At 35.9% G+C, this 18,711-nt stretch overlaps 1 protein-coding gene across 5 annotated transcripts in view; it reads left to right on the forward strand.

Annotated features, from left to right (window-relative positions):
* Ndst4 (N-deacetylase/N-sulfotransferase (heparan glucosaminyl) 4) overlaps positions 1 to 18,711 on the forward strand; it is a 259,969-nt gene that overhangs the window by 95,205 nt on the left and 146,053 nt on the right. Inside the window, exon 1 of one of the 5 annotated variants that reach the window (XM_013515261.1) lies at positions 13,154 to 13,170. The exons of the other annotated variants lie outside the window; for them this stretch is intronic. The gene's annotated coding sequence lies outside the window, so the exon portion shown is untranslated. Of the gene's footprint in view, positions 1 to 13,153; positions 13,171 to 18,711 lie in introns of those variants that run through there. 5 annotated transcript variants of the gene reach the window in all.

Consider the following 18,711-nt stretch of genomic DNA (forward strand, 5'->3'; position numbering starts at 1 on the left):
AAGCTCTAGTTCATTATCAAGACTTCTAATCTAGTTAAAAGGGAAGTAAAAATAATTTATTGCCTATTCTTCAGGGGGTTTAAAACAAAATTGCACTGCAGCATCCCTTGGACGATCTGAATCCCAAGGTCAGCTCAGGAACAGAGCCACCTTTTACTCAAGACGTAGGTCTTTATGGGAAATCAACAGAGTCCAGAGAGGAGCTGTGCCAGATGGTCTTTTCCACAAGCACATTTCTATCCAGAGAAACGGAGAAAATTCTTATATTTCCTGACATTATTCCAGACAGCCTTCCTGTTGTCATTAACATCTAAACTGATGAGAGTCCCTGCACTGTTTTGTGTTGTGTTTGTTTTTGTGTGACAGCTTTTTACCCGTGTTTTATACTCCATTTCTTTGCACTTTCTCTGGGAACTTTCTCCACTGAGCTTTTCATCTTTTTCCAACACTGCTCCTTTCTGTTGGAATTTTCAACCCTCCATGCTTTCCTCTTGAGCAAAGAGCAAAAAATCAACCAGACAAATTTTTAAATATCCTTTTTCTTGATCCACACATTTATCTACCTCTGGATCCACCAATTTTGCCTCTTCACCTCTGGAGGTTTTTCCTACATTGGCTTCTTAATATGGTACTTTGCAGTATCACATGGTCTGTGTCCTTGCCTCCATCACTCTGTCATTCTCTTCTCATATCTACATTGAGGAAGTAATCATACATGCTTCCATCACTGCTTCATAAAAGCAGCAACACAGGTGCTGTGCCTTAGCGTGTGCAGCTAGAATGCCTGCAAGATGACTGCTTCTGGCTGAGTGTTTTAATTATCCTGTGCATAAAATGGGGCAGTAATGAGAGGACTTTCTACCAGGTGGTAGTGAGAATGCGGTTGCTGGTCCATAGGCAGTGCTCACAGCAGTGCGTATCTGAAGAAGCATAATTTAACTATCAGAACTCCCATTTTCTGTGCTATAAAACAGGAGACCATAGTTCAATCCATAAAGGCATTAAACTGTGATGCTAAACACCTAGACCAGTATAAAGTCCATGTAGCATATAAATATCTCAGAATTGTGAAGTTTGGGGTCATAGCCATTATTCTGACTTCATTTTTACTGGCTATTTCTTAGCAGTGGCCTTTGCTGCCTCTCTTCCTGTATCTGTGCCAAAGCTCTGAGTGTCCCCAGGGTGTTGTCTGTACCTGGTCGTCCACTCTACTTATTCTGTAAAGTCTCTCTTGAAACCTTACCCAAACATGTAGTTTCAACCTAACCAGACCTTTCCCAAACTCTCTACTTATAAATGATTTATAAATATATGTTGTGAATACCTTAGTTTGAATATCCCTCATATACTTTAAATTCAGCATGTCTCAACATAATACCATCACCTTTTCCCACAAATTTTTTCCTCTGCCTGTGTATTCATTTATACTTTTCTATGTACTCAAAGAGGTAACTTGAAAATTAAATTTGCAGCTGTACCCTGACTTTTCTTGTATACTTAATCTATATGAGCTAAGACTGTGTTTTAGTATGTCAATATCTCTCTTACTCTTTCCTCCTTGTGTCATGCTTCCTTTAGATTATACCCATGGACTTTGAATGGTCTGCAGGAAATGGTTTCACAGTGATTGCTACCATTCTTCTGACTAAACACCCTCTCAGTTGGAGGATAAAATTCAAATCATTTTATTTGTTACAGAAAGTCCTACAATTCATTCTCCATAATCATACAGAACATCTCGCAGCTTTCTAAATGTACTTTTCTCTCTGTCATCCCTCCAGGTCTTCCATACACAGTTCTCATTTTTCCATCTCTCTGGATGGTGCCCATCTTCACTTTTACTCAGCAAAGTTGTGCTCCAACTTGAGAGTTCACTGAATTCTTGTGAACTTCTCTACTGAGTTTTCAGTCTTATCCAGAAGCTTCATTCATAGTAAGATGACATCAAATATAGTAAATAGTGTGCTATATTTACTTTTTATCATAGCATAAGTTTGTGATACATAATAATTGCATTGACAAATTGGTACATATATGTACTGTATCTTGATTGGTTTAGTCGCTCCTTCCCTGCCCCTCCCGCCCTGCCTCTCCCCCATCCTTGAGTCCCTTTATCAACTCCATGAAGTCTACTCCCTGATTTGATCTTTAAATTATTTATATGTTGGATATCTCATATATGAGATTTAGTCATATATTTATTTATACATTGGGTTCCATATAAGAGGAACCATATGCCATTTAACTTTCTGTATCTGATTTCTTTTATTTAGCATTATGGTCCCAAGGTCCATCTATTTTCATAAAAATGACTCAGATTTGTTCTCTCTGGTTGAGTACTACTTCACTGTGTATACATACTGCATACTACATTTTCTTTATCCATTCATCTGACGATGGTCTTTTTCCACTTATGAACTTAAGAGCAAAGACATTTCACCTTAATTTTCTTCCCATCATCTACGGCACTCACACTGGCCCCCCCTTAACCATTCAGATTTGCTCTTCCACTGGGATGTCTGTGTTACTTCCTCCTTATGCCAGAGACATCCGCATTTTGCTCGTCTTGTTTGCCTTTCAGCACCATACTCTTTTAAGTGGAAATGACACTATCCGAGTACTCCAACCTCCTCATCAATTTCTAGAAAAATATTTATTTATGTATGTATTTACTTATTTATTTATTACGTTTATCAAGTATCTCTTCCATTGCAGTACAAATGTGGAAAAAAGGCCATGTGTTTTTATTCTTCTGTAAAATATCATGAATGCCTAAAGCAGAATGCATGCTCCATAAATACTTAGTAAACTTAGGAGTGATGAACAAATTATTATTTGTAACAGTAAATTGGCAAAACCATAATAGGCCTTCAATAAATAAATATTTGTAGAGATAATGACAAATTAAAATCATTAAGGAATTCAATTCCAACAATTCAGCTCAATGAGAGGAATTTAAAATTAAAGAATCAAGTTCTTGTTAAAATTAGAAAGAAAAATCTCTCATTATGTTAAGGCTGAAAAATGACCTTGCAAATTCAACTATAATTCCAATGTGATCACCAGTAAATTAACCTATAGCCAAGGTAATTTTCCTGTGAAAGAGGTTACATTATTTTCCACTTTTTATCCTATTTCTAATGTAGGGACAGCTCTGAGAACTTCTGTCCAATTAACCTCTGGAAAGGATAAAATATTGAGTACTAAAACACACCACACATGTCATGTCCAACTCACTGAACTGATACATCTGGTGGATTAGAATAAGTTTCTGTTATATGTTCAAATTGTACTGTGATTTGAGGTTGATTGAGAAGGGGTAGTAGGCGTGACAAGCAGCAAAATGAAGATATATTTATACTAACTCTATGCTCAGGGCCAGCTTTCCTTGCAGAATGACAAATAGACATGCTTTGCTGGAACCATGGCTCAGAAAGCCTCCTAATGCATTCATTGTACTTAGTGTATCCAAAGCTTAAGAGTTGGGAAATAAAGTATTACCAAATACCAGCCTCAGAAGCCATCTGCACAATCCCTCCTCTCCTCATGAAGATTAAAAACTGAATTATACTCTTTGTAAAACTGCACTTTTGCTACAACTTTACCAAAGGTTTCATAGATTTATTGTTTTGATTTTTAGGAAGTAATCCACATTTTGAGTCTATAATAAACATTACAAGGTGATCATAAGAAAAATCTTTAGTCTATTGATTCTAATCAGATATAGCATTATGTTGACATTTTTAATCATTGTTTTAGATTTAGTTATTAGATTAAAATAACAATTTAAGAAATCAGATCCATAGACGTGTGGAGCAGGTAGGTCATTTGTTTAATTTCTATAGGTAAAGGAAGCCAACAACAAAGGGACCAGCGTGTGGTACAATGGAATGCCCCCTCCTCAGGATATTCAGGCCCTGGAGTCTTCTCACTCAACCATTTATTCCCCGTGAACAGGAAATCTCTCTAAACATCTCTGTCTCATTTGTCTTATTTCTAAAATGAGGTTTAAACATATTAACATTTATTAAATCAAAGTATTAATTTGATATCACCAAATTTTATCATTATACAAGAGCTTCACAACTTTAAGAAAAATTATCTAATTACTATTCGATAGAGGAAGTCATAGATTATATCAGTACTGAACAAGAGGTCCTGGATGTCAGAGCTCCTAAGATGTGGAGTAGGGTTCATGCCTTTCTCTTTCCCTGTTCTTGGCTAGTTTTTCATGCTGTCCTTACACATGATAATAACACCTCCCTTGGGAAAGCATACAGAGTGGATATGAAAATAAATTAAGTCCATATTATGAAGTAGATTGAAAAATGATGAACACAAGGCACAATTTTAAAAATTATTTTCTCTGTAACTAATATGTGCCCAGTGTTACACTGAAGGATGTTGTGAAAATAAAGTACATGATTCATTTCCATCTCAAAGGAAGTTCTTATGCACATGCTATATAATCATTTTACTGGACTGTATATTTAATATACAGGAAAAGGCACCTCCTATAGGGTGACATGATTCTTTGATAATCAGACATGTTCAGACACTGGCTCTATTAAGCCAAAATAATTTACTGAAAGCTATGTGACTATTCACATATTTGTATAAAAAGCAGAAAGAAACACACACACATTAGAACAGGGAGCAGGACAGACTCTGATAATCTAGATGGGGGAAACTAATGTCTGTGTTCTTCATGGGCTCACTCTGCTGGTCTGGCCTGCTCTATTCATTCCATCTCCAGGCCGCACCCCTGAAAAATGAAGTTTTGAGAAAGAGTTTGCTCAGACTAGCTTGAGTGCACATTTACTCCTTGGACAAGGCTGGGGAGACCACTTAATCTCACTAAGGCTTTGATGAATGTAGATATCAAGACACTGTTACCAGGAGGAAAGGCAAGAATGATTGACAGGAAAAATAAAAGCTATCTGTTTAGGGAAGAAATGAATACTGAGATCCAAATGTTTGTATCCTCAAAATACATCAAACACAAAGTATAAACAAAGAGCAAAGTTAAAGACAGATAATGGGAACAGAGAGATAGATCTTTCTCAAAGGAGAAAGGTTTTAAGAGATAGAGTGGGAGAGAGGATGGAAGGGGATAAAAACATAATTGGCATGTATTGCATGCATGTGCTAAGAATGTGAAATGTAACCATTACAAATGTGTACAAAGAAAGGAAGGGGATCAAGAGATGGATGGAGAGGTGAGGAAGGGAAGGGGGAAAGGATGAAGAAAGGAGTTACGATATGTACATGTAAAACCCCCCAAAGAAGTGTAAATGTTATGTATCACAAACATGTCCAACAAAAAAAATGCACCACATGTGGAAATCCTGTCTGGGTATTGTTGTGTACACCTGCAACCCTAGGTACTCCAGAGGCGGAGGCAGGAAGATTTAAATGAGAGGTGAGGTCAGTCAACTTAGTGAGATCTTGTCTCAAACTAAAATTTTAAAAAGGGCTGGAAATGTGGCTCAGTGGCAAGCATGAGACCCTGGTTCAGTTGAAGTCCTAGTACTGGAGGTGATAGTAGGAAGTGGTGTCCTTGGGGAGATGACTAGTGCCTGAAAGTGGAGCCCTCCTGAATAGAATTAGTGTCCTCATAAAGGAAACACAGGGAATTCTTTCACCTTTCCCAGCATGTTAGTGTCACAGGTGACATCTAAGTACCAGATGTAAGGGCTTTGTTGGGCACCAAATATGCCATTGCCTTGCTCTTGGTCTTCTTAGCTTCCCTAACTATAAGAAATAAGTGTATGTTGTTCATAAGTCAGTCCATCCATTGTAATTTGTGACAGCACCCCAAATAGACCATGTCCAACAAGGATGATATACAGTGGTAGAGGATTTCACTGGCAGCTTCAAGAAAGACACAGATCTGAAATGACTGACAGAGCTTGAATAGTCAAATGCAGAAAATTCTCACAAAAGAATTATAAAATTTACATAAATACTGGAGTCATACCCAGGATTTTAGAAAACTACCAGTGAAGAAGGGTCATTGAAATTTTTCCCCAAGTAGTTTTAGATTTATTTTGTTTTGTTTTATTTTACTTTTTAAAAAGATGGTGGACAACCCACATGGGATTGAGCACATGTGTACATGCTATGGGACTGAAGACATCTTCAAAGCTTTTATAACCTTGACATTAGCAACCATCAGTTTATCACTGGAAATACTTGATTTTATAGCACACTTTTAAGAAATTCCCATGAGGCACTGTACGATGGAAACGAGAGCTGAAATTTCTGGGAAGTCAGGTTAAAATGCTGAAATGGAAATACTTGATTTTCTCACATTGTCTATAATTTATGTCAATTAAATTTACCTTCATTTGTCAGTCTCTTGAATTGGCATACTAGTCAAATCATTCCTTCTTAGTGTCAGATGATCTGGCTGCTAGGGTATTTCAGAAGTGAACTGGATTGATAAAATATAGCTTTTAATCAAAATATTTAATATTTTAAATTTTAAATTCTATCATATCAGAAGCAGGCTTTTCAAGAATCAGAAGTATACGCTTTACTGATTTTTTGAAGATATTCCTAAAACATGTCACATCACCATTTAAAGTAAGATTACCAAGAAGACAGTTTATTAATAACAACAGGTATTTTGATCAATCACCTCCACCAAGGCCTTCCAAACATTATCAGTTACAAGCGTACTAAATATTCTATTGGTACTATGAGGTATTATGTACCACCTAACACCTCTTACCATGATATTCCTTTCCTTACTTCTCTCTGGAAAGTTGTTCTGAAATACAAAAGGAAAGAAAGAAGAGCTGCTCAAAATTAATTACATACCTAATGTTTTACATCTGGTAAAATCAAGTGTCCAGGAAGAATTTGTGGAATAAATGAATATCCAGGCAGGAATTATGATAAGCTTTAAAAGTTATCATGATAATATTAATTGGTCATTTTTATTGATCATGATATGTGTGACACAAATAAATTTTAAGAACTTCCTGTGTAGCACCTTAATTAGCCCCTCAAGAAACTATTGCAGAGATTCCCGTTTTAGTCCCGCTTTACAGATGGCAGAATTGAGAGGTGTTCATCCTAATTCCAGAGACCTACAAAGGCTCTGAGCAAGGCCACCTGTAGAAAAATCCAATCTTTACCTCTTGATCACTATTTCTTATTGGGGAAATATACTTAACTTCTCTAAGCCTCAGCTCCATTATCTTTAAAATGAAGTAAAGCTAACTTGTACCCAGCTAACACAGACGGAATTGATTAATGAGCATGTGACTCTTAGCAAAGGGCACAATACCTGTTGAATAGATGATAATTCTTTGTTTCCTACTAATTTCTATGGACGTACCATCAGGTTCTGTTTGGTAATGAAAATGCAGCGTTAACAATACACAATTAGGCTATTTGGGCACTGTATCAAGTGTGAGTTTGCACAGTCCTAGCTAGCAGAGTTCAGCCAGGGCCTGTGACCTCTGACGCCATCAGGAGATGCAATAAGTACAGGATGCATGAGGTTGCTACCAGCAAAGCTCAGCACGTTATTTTAATCAGATGTTTTAGTAAATAGGAAATATACATTTTAAAAGAACAATGAACAGTACAATATAGAAAATACATAGAATAGTAACATAGCTATTTTTTACTATTATCAATACTATGTGCTGAACATGATGCCATGTGCTCTTGAGAGATTTCAATGCAGCATAGGTGGACCACGTATGTAATATGATCTGTTGTTAACCAAAATTTGGCACATTTGCAAATCAAGCAACTGTTTGATAAGATGTGTAAATCAAAGTTGGATAAATCTACCTGATCATTAACAAATTCATCTTAAGATTTTAAAATACGCTGAAAACAATTCAGCACTTGAGACATAGAAGTAAACAAAATAGATATTAATTTTGCCTTTGTGAGGTTTGTCTGTCTCAGTCTTTCGTAATTATGATGAGATAAACAAGATAAATTCTCAATTTGACCCAAAATTTCAGCTACAAAAGAGAGGCCTGTCATAAGGCCTGTTACTGAGTAGTTGACTGCTCAGAGAAGGGCAAGCCTAATTTAAACGGAAAACCTAAAAGCAAAAATACCAACTAAAGGGAAAATTATAATATGGTATGAGCCAGTTCCCTAGCTAAGTAGAGGCAAGACCACAAAATACTGAGGATGTTTGTGGGTAACTTAAAATGAAAGCTCTCTAACTGCAAGACTATAGTCCAGACCACAAAGTTCCCTTTCCCAGCAATGTCACTTTTATAATGTATCTGAAAGCAGTGAAGCCTAAAAGCCTGAATTCTAGCACTTATGTTATAAGAAGACCGCTTTTAATTCTCGCCCAAGGCCCACTTTCTTTTAGAAACAATGTTTTCCCTGAGGCCTTCAGTAGGGGATGAGGTATGTGCTAGTCCAGAGTATCTACTGCCCAGGGAATAGTTAATGGGGTTGCACAGTATGAACCACGACCTCCACATCTCTGCACTTTGGGGAATCCATTTCCAACTTGGAATCTAAATCAGACTTTTAAAAGCCTCTATCATAGCTACAGCATGGAAAACAAAGCTGATCTCCAGAAAAGCATGTAGACAGAGGACATTCACTCTGAGCTCAGAGATAACACTGTAATGTGTAGCGGCTGTTCTTACATTTAGCAAACAAAAAACTAAATTTTGTGGGCAACTGCAAGAATTCTGAGATCAGTCGACATGAGAGAAAAGCAGGCAAGAAATATGAATCATTGGTGGAAATGATTAATCTTCAGGTCCTCTAAGCGTAAGAATTCAGCCCAAATCAGACCAATTCCATTTCCCCATGCTTCTTAAAAGTTAGTTATCAGTGGAGGGAAATATTGACAAGCGTCGCAACATACTGTATTCACTTATGTATCACAGAGTAACATCCATACAGTAGGACATTTCCAACAAATTACTTATTCCTCTTCAAAACATGCAAGTTCCAACTCCTTAGAATGAAGAGGTAGTGTTTGTGTGCTAACATCATTTTTTTGATGAAAATCACACAGATTCAGAGTTGACTCCAGCCTAATGGCTGGTGATCTTGTACTCTGGTTAAGTTATTATACGTGTTTGTATTTTTGTGAAATACAAGGATAAATAAAATTCAATTCCTTCTGTCCTTGGCTTTACTGTATTATAGAAAGTTAAAGACCCACAAAAGTAGTATCCACAAGTGACTTCATCAAGATACTTTGCTTTGATGTAATATTTATGCTTACACATTGAAATAACTTAGACAAAGCTTCATATGCTGCCACACACCTGTTCCAGCTACCCAGGGGCTCAGGGAGGAGGATCACTCGAGGCCAGGAGACTTGAGCCAGCATGGCAACACACAGAGACGCTATGTCAAACAAACAACAGCAGCAAAATATTATATTACTTGGACAACTGTATGGTAATTTATTTTCCACATTACTAAAAAAAATCTCTCACTGAACAATTAAAACAGTGACACATTTCACAATCAGTCAAGTTGGATCTGTGAACTTTTAATAGTATTATCACTTATTTGACAGATAAATTTTACTTTAGAAACTTAGGTGGCATTTTTCCCTTTTCTTGCTATTTCTATCTCTGTGATCTTTGCTGATGTTGCTGATGTTGCCGACGATGCCAGAAAATAGAAAGAAAATAATATGCAAAAGGAAATTCTCTTCTAATGGAGAATTAGGAAAATCATCACGGAGTATTTGAATTTGTATGGAATAGGCAGAATAGTCTTTGTAACAGTGCTGTGGTGAAAGTAGAAATTATTCCACATAAGCAAAGGCGTAGAAGCAGGGAATGAATCTTATTTTCTAAAGAAGTCATATTATTAGTCTGGATCTGACGGGAAGTATTATGAGGTGAAAAATGCGAGGAAGTCTTTGTCCATGGTGCAAACACTTACCCAACTAAGGCAGGCATGCCCAGGGCAGGCAGCTGCCAACTGGGTATAGGAAATGCCGTTCAATAGAACACCTTGTAGCAGCATCGATTGTTAAGAATTCACTGGAGTAAAAGCAAGTAGTTACGTCTTCTGAATGTGACGTTCTTTTTTATTTTGCTCTATGAGGCCACCCACAAACACATAAAAGAGGAATTCTCCAGAGTCATTTTCTAATTTAGCCGGAATGAAGAGAAGCTCGCTGGCAAGTAATTTTAGTTCTCAATTTAAACTAGTGGAGAGATGCATGCCGAATGAAAATTGGATTTTTAATATTGCTCTCGTTTAAATAACCTAAGGAGGGGCTGGGGACTTAGCTCAGCGGCAAAAGCACCTGCCTGGCAAGTGCAAGGTCGTGAGTTCGGTTCCCAGTACCGGAGAAAAACAAAAACAAAAAAAAAAAAAAATAACCTAAGGAGTTTGGAGTAATAAAAATGAGGAACATTTACTTGATTCTAGGCTGATCATCTTGCCTGACTGGGACAGGAAGGAAGAAGGGCCTGACTCCGAAAGCAAGTGCCTCTAGGTTGGAGGGAGGACGAAGGAAAGAGGGGAAAGGTGAAGATTCAGCTCTTAAAATGTCTCCCCACTGTTTCTATTCTTTAAGTAGGTCTTTACCATGAAAAGATATTTTCAGACACAAAGATATGAAGGTAGATGTCTCACATGTACTAACAGTACAACACAATGTAAAGATGGGGAGTTAGAACACCAGGATCTTGACCTACTCTACTCTTGATCTATTCTGTGATGAGCTTCCATGGAACTTTACACAGTCTATGACCATTCTAATTTCTTACTTACACAAATATACACATATACACAGAAAGCACATGACTTTCATGAGGTATTTCAGGGGCTGAGGATTTAGCTCAGCTGCACAACGCCTGCCCAGCAAGCACAAGGTTGTGAGTTCCATCCCTGGTACCAGGAAAACAAACAAACAAACAAAAAAAACTTCATGAGGTATTTCACATATATTTCATATTCTTCAAGGTAGCCCTCCCACCTCCTTATTTTAGGGATAGGAATATGAAGTTTCAAAAAAAAAAAAGAAAACTTACTTACTCTGCCTGTCAGTGCTAATTCAAGTTTCTTAACTGAAAAATCATTTTAGTGAATCAAAACTAAGTAATAGTCTTATATAATAAAAAATTACAGGGCGTTTTAGAAGACGTTTGTGAAAATCAAATGTACACCATAAGAAATAAAAACAAAAACATTACATTAAAATTAATAACTCACTTGGAGAATTCAAATAAAATTCATAGAGAGATGTTTGACTATCAGTCTCTAATTGGATTGGGCGGTCTGGTTGGAGTAAATGGAAAGATACCATGTGACTGAAATCACAGTAAACTTTCAACTTCCAGACAGTCACGTTACAAACTTTCACAGAGGCAAATAGACCTGGGATTATCACTCATAAATGTGAACAAACTGCAGAAGTACCTCACATGTATGATTTCACTAGAAATACATCAATAGCATAGATTATTATTAATCTAATTCCTTCTTCAAATCAAAATATGTATCAAGATATCATTATAAGTACTTCATATCGTGATTCCATGTTTGTAATTCCCATGGAAGAGATATGATAGCTCTGGCTTCAAGCCACTACAACACAGAATGGACAGTTTATGACTACATAAGTAAAATTAGAACAAGTAAAACTTAATAATCTAAATGCTCCTTTAAGCTTTTAGGGGAAATTCTGTGAATTTAAACACCCAGGCCAACCAATATTTCTGTCTCTAAATTTATATTTCTGTTCCCATTTTAGTGACCTGTAATAGTAAGAGTTATAGAATTTTAAAGATATCTTGAAATAATTAAAGGGTTTTTTTCTTCTGATTTTAAGAAATCTATGAAAATTTCATGGCTTTCTCCATTCACCTGGTATCACTGGCCTAATTATTACTTCCTTGATTAATTAACAGGACAAATGAAAGCTACTAATTCTCTTCAAACCCAAGTATTGAATTTTTCACAAGCTCAGAGTGTTTTTCTTATTTAAACTTGTTCTTTAAATTATTATTCTTGTATCATCTAATTATCTAACCCCAAATATTCAAAGACTTAGCCAAATACAATGACTTAGTAACTAAGGAAAACATAGCATATATTTGAACACAATATTTTATTCATCCCAGGCAACTGATGGTAAGTCCAACTAAACTGGAAATTTAATTCTCTCAGAACTTGAAAATTGAACGTCTAACTCCTAATATTTTATTTCCACCAGTTCTAAATATTGCCATCTTTCATACCGTATATACTTATTGATACTGTATGTTCCAGGCACTGTTGTAGAATCTGGGGATATATCAAATACAAAAGAATAGTTTCCCTATCAGAACTCTAATAACTATCAGGAAAAAAGTTAATATATGTAATAAGTAAATTACAGGCTTTAAGGTTAGATAAAGAAACTGTACAGCAGGGTCAGAATTACTACTCAAAGCTCACGGGGACTATATTATTAAATAGGGTGGTTAGTGGTGACCTCTACAGTGGGGGAGACTTCATATAAGTATTGAGAGAATTCAGAATTGATCATCAACAGTACTTCCACAAATCAAACACACTACTGTTCCATGTAAAAACAAAAAGACACAGTTTTAGTCAAGTAAAAGTTATTAAAAATATGCAGTATCATGAAATGAAGAAACATAGCTTCCAAACACATCTGAAATGCAGATTATACTTGATCATTCACCAACAGTTTTCTTCCAGGAAAAGACATAGTTCAATCTTTTGAAAATAAATTTAAAGTAGCTGAATTGGATTCTTAGAAATGTATTCTATCATATATTTAAAATTAATGTTCCAGAGAAGAGACAGGAATATTTCTATATACCTAGACAGGAGACTAAACTATGACTGATACAGAGTCCCCCCTTACTCTGAAAGCTTTCATATTAAAGACTGACAAAAAGCAAAAAGATTTGTAGTAATACTAAATAACCTAAGTATGTACATATAATTGTTTAGTTGGAACTAATATTTCACACATTCTGGAAACTGCATTTCTTCAAATAAATTCCTTGCCTAATAATAATGATTCACACTTATTGAAAGCTTATTATGTGACACATTATCCATGTATAGGCTCATATAGGAGCATAACATGTTCATTTGTTGCTTCCAACAATTTTATGAATTATGTATAATCATGTCCTCATTCAATAGATTAAGAAGCTGAAAGCTGAAGGGATAAGAAGGGTAAGTGGTAGAGCTAATCTGCGACTCTCGTGTTTTCACTCCAGACCCAGAGTTCTTAACTGAAAGGTAACACTGACTCCTATAAGTAATTTTGAGGTATGTTACCCCTCAAGGGGTAGATAATTGAGTACTTTTAAGCCAATCCTTTGGGATGCACAAAAAAGTATTAAAATGTTAACTAATGTTAACTAATGTTCATCTAAAACTTAGAAAAGTGTTCATCTAAGATATATTTTGTAGGGATGAAGCCTATTGTTCCACTGTATTGTCTCTTCAGAGCACATGCAGCGTCCTGGGGAGCGATGAGGGTGTGGGATGGAACAGAAAGCAGAGTTGAGGGATGGAACAGAAAGCAGAGTTGAGGGGAACAACCTCTCTGAGTGAGGTTGAACCTCCTTGGGTCGAGGGACCTGGGCCCGTGGTAAGCAGCGACACGGTGCAAAGAAGACACCGGAGACCAGGCTGATGGCGCAGATCCGGTTTATTGTGGAAGTACCAGGCATTTTATTGAGCAGGCTAGAGGCTTAGCAATGGAAGCGGGCTAGGGGCATGGTTTGGAGGCGGTACTTTTGGCTGGGGGCCATGCAGAAGTAAGAGGTCAGAACGGGACAGCCTAGGCAGGGCGACTCACTCGGTGTGCCAAGGACATGATGAGTCCGAGTATGCTCACACTCACTCCTCTGCCACGCCGTCAACCAGACCTCTGGACCTCTCTTTCCCACATCTGAGGTCATGAGTTTCAGTTAATTACCGCACACTGTAGCTTATTAAGCAATCTAGAGGCATTTATAGACTTAAGGATCTAGTCTGAAAAATTAGTCCTCACAGAAGAACCAAGTAGAAATATGAAAGCTCTTCCCGCACAGAGACTGATAGTGAAACATGGCACTAATAACTCAAGAACAAAGAAGTGTTTATCTTTAGAACACAATGCAAGGAAATGGCCTTACTATGGGTTTGTCCACTTCTCAATGTACACTTTATCAGTCAAATCAAGTCCCAGCTTTCAAGCCAACGTGTCCAGTCAGGTCTCTCACATTCAGCCATATTCCTTTCAGTTAGGGCATAACGTCTGTTAACACTAAACCGGTATTATGGTGTTAATAATGTAGGAAAAATAATGTTCTTTTGCAAACTTCTATTGTGCTAAGTACATCATTATAAGAGTACATGATTTATACCAATAAATATTCACATATTAAGGAGACACAAAATATTTACTCATAGTTGTGAGGCCAGAAATCTAGAGTATCAAAATGGAATTACAAATGAGAATGGTTTTTTGTTATACAATTAGCTTTAATTTTCTTCCATAACAACTTAAAAATAGTACGTGAGTGTTCATACTTAACTTTAAATAATGTCCCTAAATATCTGAATAAATCTTATTGTTTCAAGTTTACCTATGACTGATTTTTGTACATCTTTAAATGGTTGTGTTTAGCATGTATATTTAGATTTATTGGAAATTATTATGTCTGCTTCATTTTATTACTCTTTTAATTCAATTCAAATATTACATGTCAACTTGTCATTAATGTGGCCATTTGCCTATAACTGTGACTTTTCCCCTCACAGAGCTTCCAATCCTTTCAAATACTTGGATTAAAAACTTCTCTATTTCCTGTCTCTGACAAGTCCTGTGGTTTCTTTCTCTCTGAGGCCCTCTCATTTACACCCTCTTTTCTGTCCATTACTACTACCATCTATACTCTCAAGGTCCAAAAGGAGATTAACAACCTCTTTGTTTGTCTCCCTTTGCATACCCAAGCCCTACTGAATAGCTATGATCCATCCATTCACATTTTTCAGATTATTCTAAAATTTTAAGATTAATTTTAAAGATTCTAATTTAAACAAATGAAAACATAAATCTTCCTAAAAAAAAAACAAAACAGACCCTTAAGTGCATGAACCCTACCTGCCTTAGAATACTTTGCTTTTAGAACATCCTTGTCTTGGACCCTGGGTGCTAACATTCTGTATTAGGCCTCATGTCTGCCACAAGGCAATAATGTGAAGCTTCATTTTAACTTTCATTGTATTTTGCTGATAAAATATTTAAAACACTCATTTTTGTTTTCATTGTAATGATTGAAGTACATGTTTTCCTCCCTATGGATTCCCTTGGAGGACCAAAACTATGTTTCAAACATTTTAAAATATTTCCTGGTAACTTTTAGCATATTACATGTTTATTAATTTCCAACATTACTAATTGATAGGTAGAAGTATTCTAAAATGTTTCCATACTTTAGTTGTTTAAAATGACCTTTAATAATATATTTTAGTGCCTTAGACATACCAGTATTAACTACCTGTCATTAATATTTGAGTAAACTTCAGCTTATGCAAAGTTATTACACGTGTAGAAATCACTCAAATGCACAAAGTGCAAATTTGGTAATGTGTTACTTTAGAAGAAATGTGAAAATCAAGCATATTTTCACAGCCAGATATTCTAATTATTTGATGTCATTTCATGCAATCTAGTTCTCTCCAAACAATGGAGAAAGTGAAAAGGAAAACAGAATTTATAAAAACACTGACAGCAAATAATTTAGGTCAGTATATTCTCACTGTTTTCCAGAATTTTTCTTTTTTGATATAGGTCAAAAAATACAGTTTTTACAGAGATTTGTTCAAAACTCATGTATTTACTAAAATTTGTCGCCTTCCTGAAAGCTCCTCTGGCCAGCTTTAGCGTTCACTTTTCCTCTCCTTGGATCTGTTAAGGTTTTGCATTTACCTGCACCCTTGACACCCCTTTCCAGCCTCTCATTTTGACAGCCCTATTTGTTCTTTCTGTTTAACAGAGCATCACTTCTCTTAAATTTAGGGGCAATCACATTTATTTATCTGGAAGAGAGTTTGTCAATTTATTACAAAACCAAACATCATATTATTATAAAATTCAGCACTATCCTCCTTTATATTTGTCCAAAAAAGCTGAAAATTCATCTTCACACAAATACTTGCACTTAAATGTTGACAGCAGGTTTATTTAGAATTACAAAAACTTGGAGGCGACCGAGGTGCACTTCAGTGTGTCAATGGATACAAAGGAAACCGTGATTCTCCCAGACAATGGAGAGCTCTTTAGCAATAAAACAAAATGAGTCATCAGGCCACAAAAGAGGTAAAGAAATCAATTAATATTACTAAATGAAAGAAGTCAGTCTTACAAGGCTACCGACTGTATAATTCCAACTGGATGACATTCTAGAAGGAGCAAAATTCCAGATAGTGAAGAGATCTATGATTGCCAGGGTAAAAAGAAGGACTAAAGATGCAAAGATTTTTAGGGCAGTGAAACTTAATCTACACTCCAGCTGTATTCTAGCTCTATTCTACATTCTGTATGATCTGTATGAGACAACTATGGTGGGAACATGATCAGCTATGGCTGACCAGACCCATGAAGTATGCAGCACAATAAGTAAACCCTAACGTAACCCACAGATTTCGGTTAATGCACCAATATCAATTCACCAATTATAAGCAACAAACACCACTAAGGGAAAATGTTAACTGGGAAATCGGTGCGAGTCCAGAAAGAGGGAAGTATGTAAGAAATGTACTTCATTTATATGTAAACCCAGAACTGCTCTAAAATATTTCTTGCACATACTGAATCTCATAGACAAGAGTTGTCTGAGTAAGGGTACTGTGATACCCTAATGGGATACTAGGCCAGAAAAAGGACATTAATGAAAGACTGAGAAAAAAGTAAAGGTTTTATTTAATAATGGATCTGCATTGGTTTACTAATTGTGGCAAATGTATCACACTAATAAGTAACTCAATAAGCTTTGGGTAATTGGACGTCTGTACATCTTTATAATTTTTTGTAAATAATTTATTGAAAAAATGTATTGATCATAGGCTCTAAGCCAGGAGCATCACTAGAAACACAAAAAAGTTTATGGTAGATTTCACATGTAAATATAAAGTTATTGCAGGCATTTTAAATATAAAGATATATTATTAAAATTTGAACCTTGGGCTGGGAGTGTAGCTCACTCAGTGTTAGAACACTTCCCTAACACTCATGAGATCCTTTTGGGTTTGAGTCCCAGTACCATAAAAATAAACAAATAGTAAAACTTAGTTAGGAATCAGTATATAAGATACAAATAGCCCATATGGAATAGCTGTGTCATCAGAGCAAAATGAAAATGCTTTGATTATTAATGTAACCACATTATTTGCTAAGCTTAAATACTCCATATAACTTTTGTTTCAATTTCTTGATTTTATTCGCTTTAAAATGTAGATACATAGTGACATGTTCATATTCTCTGTTATGACAGGACTGTACATGTTACTGAAACTTCACCTTTCTTCTCTGGTTAGTGATATATATTGCCTGCAAAGCAAATAACTGATATTCCCTGGTATGCCCTGCTTTTAGTAGTTTCTGTTATCTGAATACACATGTTCCTACTTGATTCAAATATCTTTTACATTACAAAAAGGAGTTTTCCAAAAATATTGATTTGCCTTTGCTTCACTTTCTGTGATAAAATATTTGAAATGGTTTTTCTTCGTTCAATTAATATGGCATCTGTTCTCTCCACCCCGTAACTCATTCGTCATGCAGAAGAGGAATCTTGCTCCTGCAGTGGTATTGATTCACATGGCCCTTTTGGTTAGGAGTAAAGCCTCTTTAATTACTTTGGCTGACTTTCATCTTTTACAAAGTCTTAGGCACATTAGCTAGCATGTTGTAGTGTTTTCATTTGTCTTAAGTTTAGATGCACTTTATTCTCCAGAGATTGACTGACTGTCTATATTCTTGAAAACCACAGCTTAGCTCTCTCAGTCTTTACTACCTTTGCTTAGCTAAAAATCTGAAAGAGCTATCATTCAGCTTCTCCTCCGGTTTGATAACCTCTTCCCTTTCCTTCACCAGAGGTGTTTTGACCTTTAATTAAAAGGAAAATTTGTTGTCTTCCTTTCAGAAGACAGCAAATAATGAACTCATTAAAATGAGGTTAGTGTTCAGGCCTTAGAGCAATAAGAGTTGAAGTCTCATTAGCAGCTAACAATGCAGAACACAGCACATAAATAAACCTAATATAGCGCAGCAAAATGCCTCGGTGCATTAAATTTGAGCAGAATCAAATGTTTACTATCAATGATGTCTAGGGCATGAAGTTTTAATGCACTTAATAAAAGAAAGCAAATTGCTTCCTATTAGCCATGAAATGTTGCCACAGAAATTGCCCCAAAAAGTATATTATGTACATGTGGGATATGTTAGTAATTAACAAGGATATTGTAGGTAAATATCTGCCTTGCTTAATAGATGCGGCAATTAGAAATGATAAGGATGACTCAGAGTCTCTAAAGATAGTTGTAGAAATCAGTGGAAAGTAATGTGGAATATAAGATGTTTTAAGACTTTATTTCACTCGTGGTCAAAAGAGAGAGATATTTGCTATGACAAACTAAGAAAACAGTTAAAATAATGTCCCTATAGGGGATGAAATAGTTTCTGGTTAAAATACTACTTAAAACCTAATTAAAGAGCTACAA

The sequence above is a fragment of the Chinchilla lanigera genome, unplaced genomic scaffold (genome assembly GCF_000276665.1).
Source record: "Chinchilla lanigera isolate Chin_1 unplaced genomic scaffold, ChiLan1.0 scaffold00027, whole genome shotgun sequence".
NCBI lineage: Eukaryota > Metazoa > Chordata > Mammalia > Rodentia > Chinchillidae > Chinchilla > Chinchilla lanigera.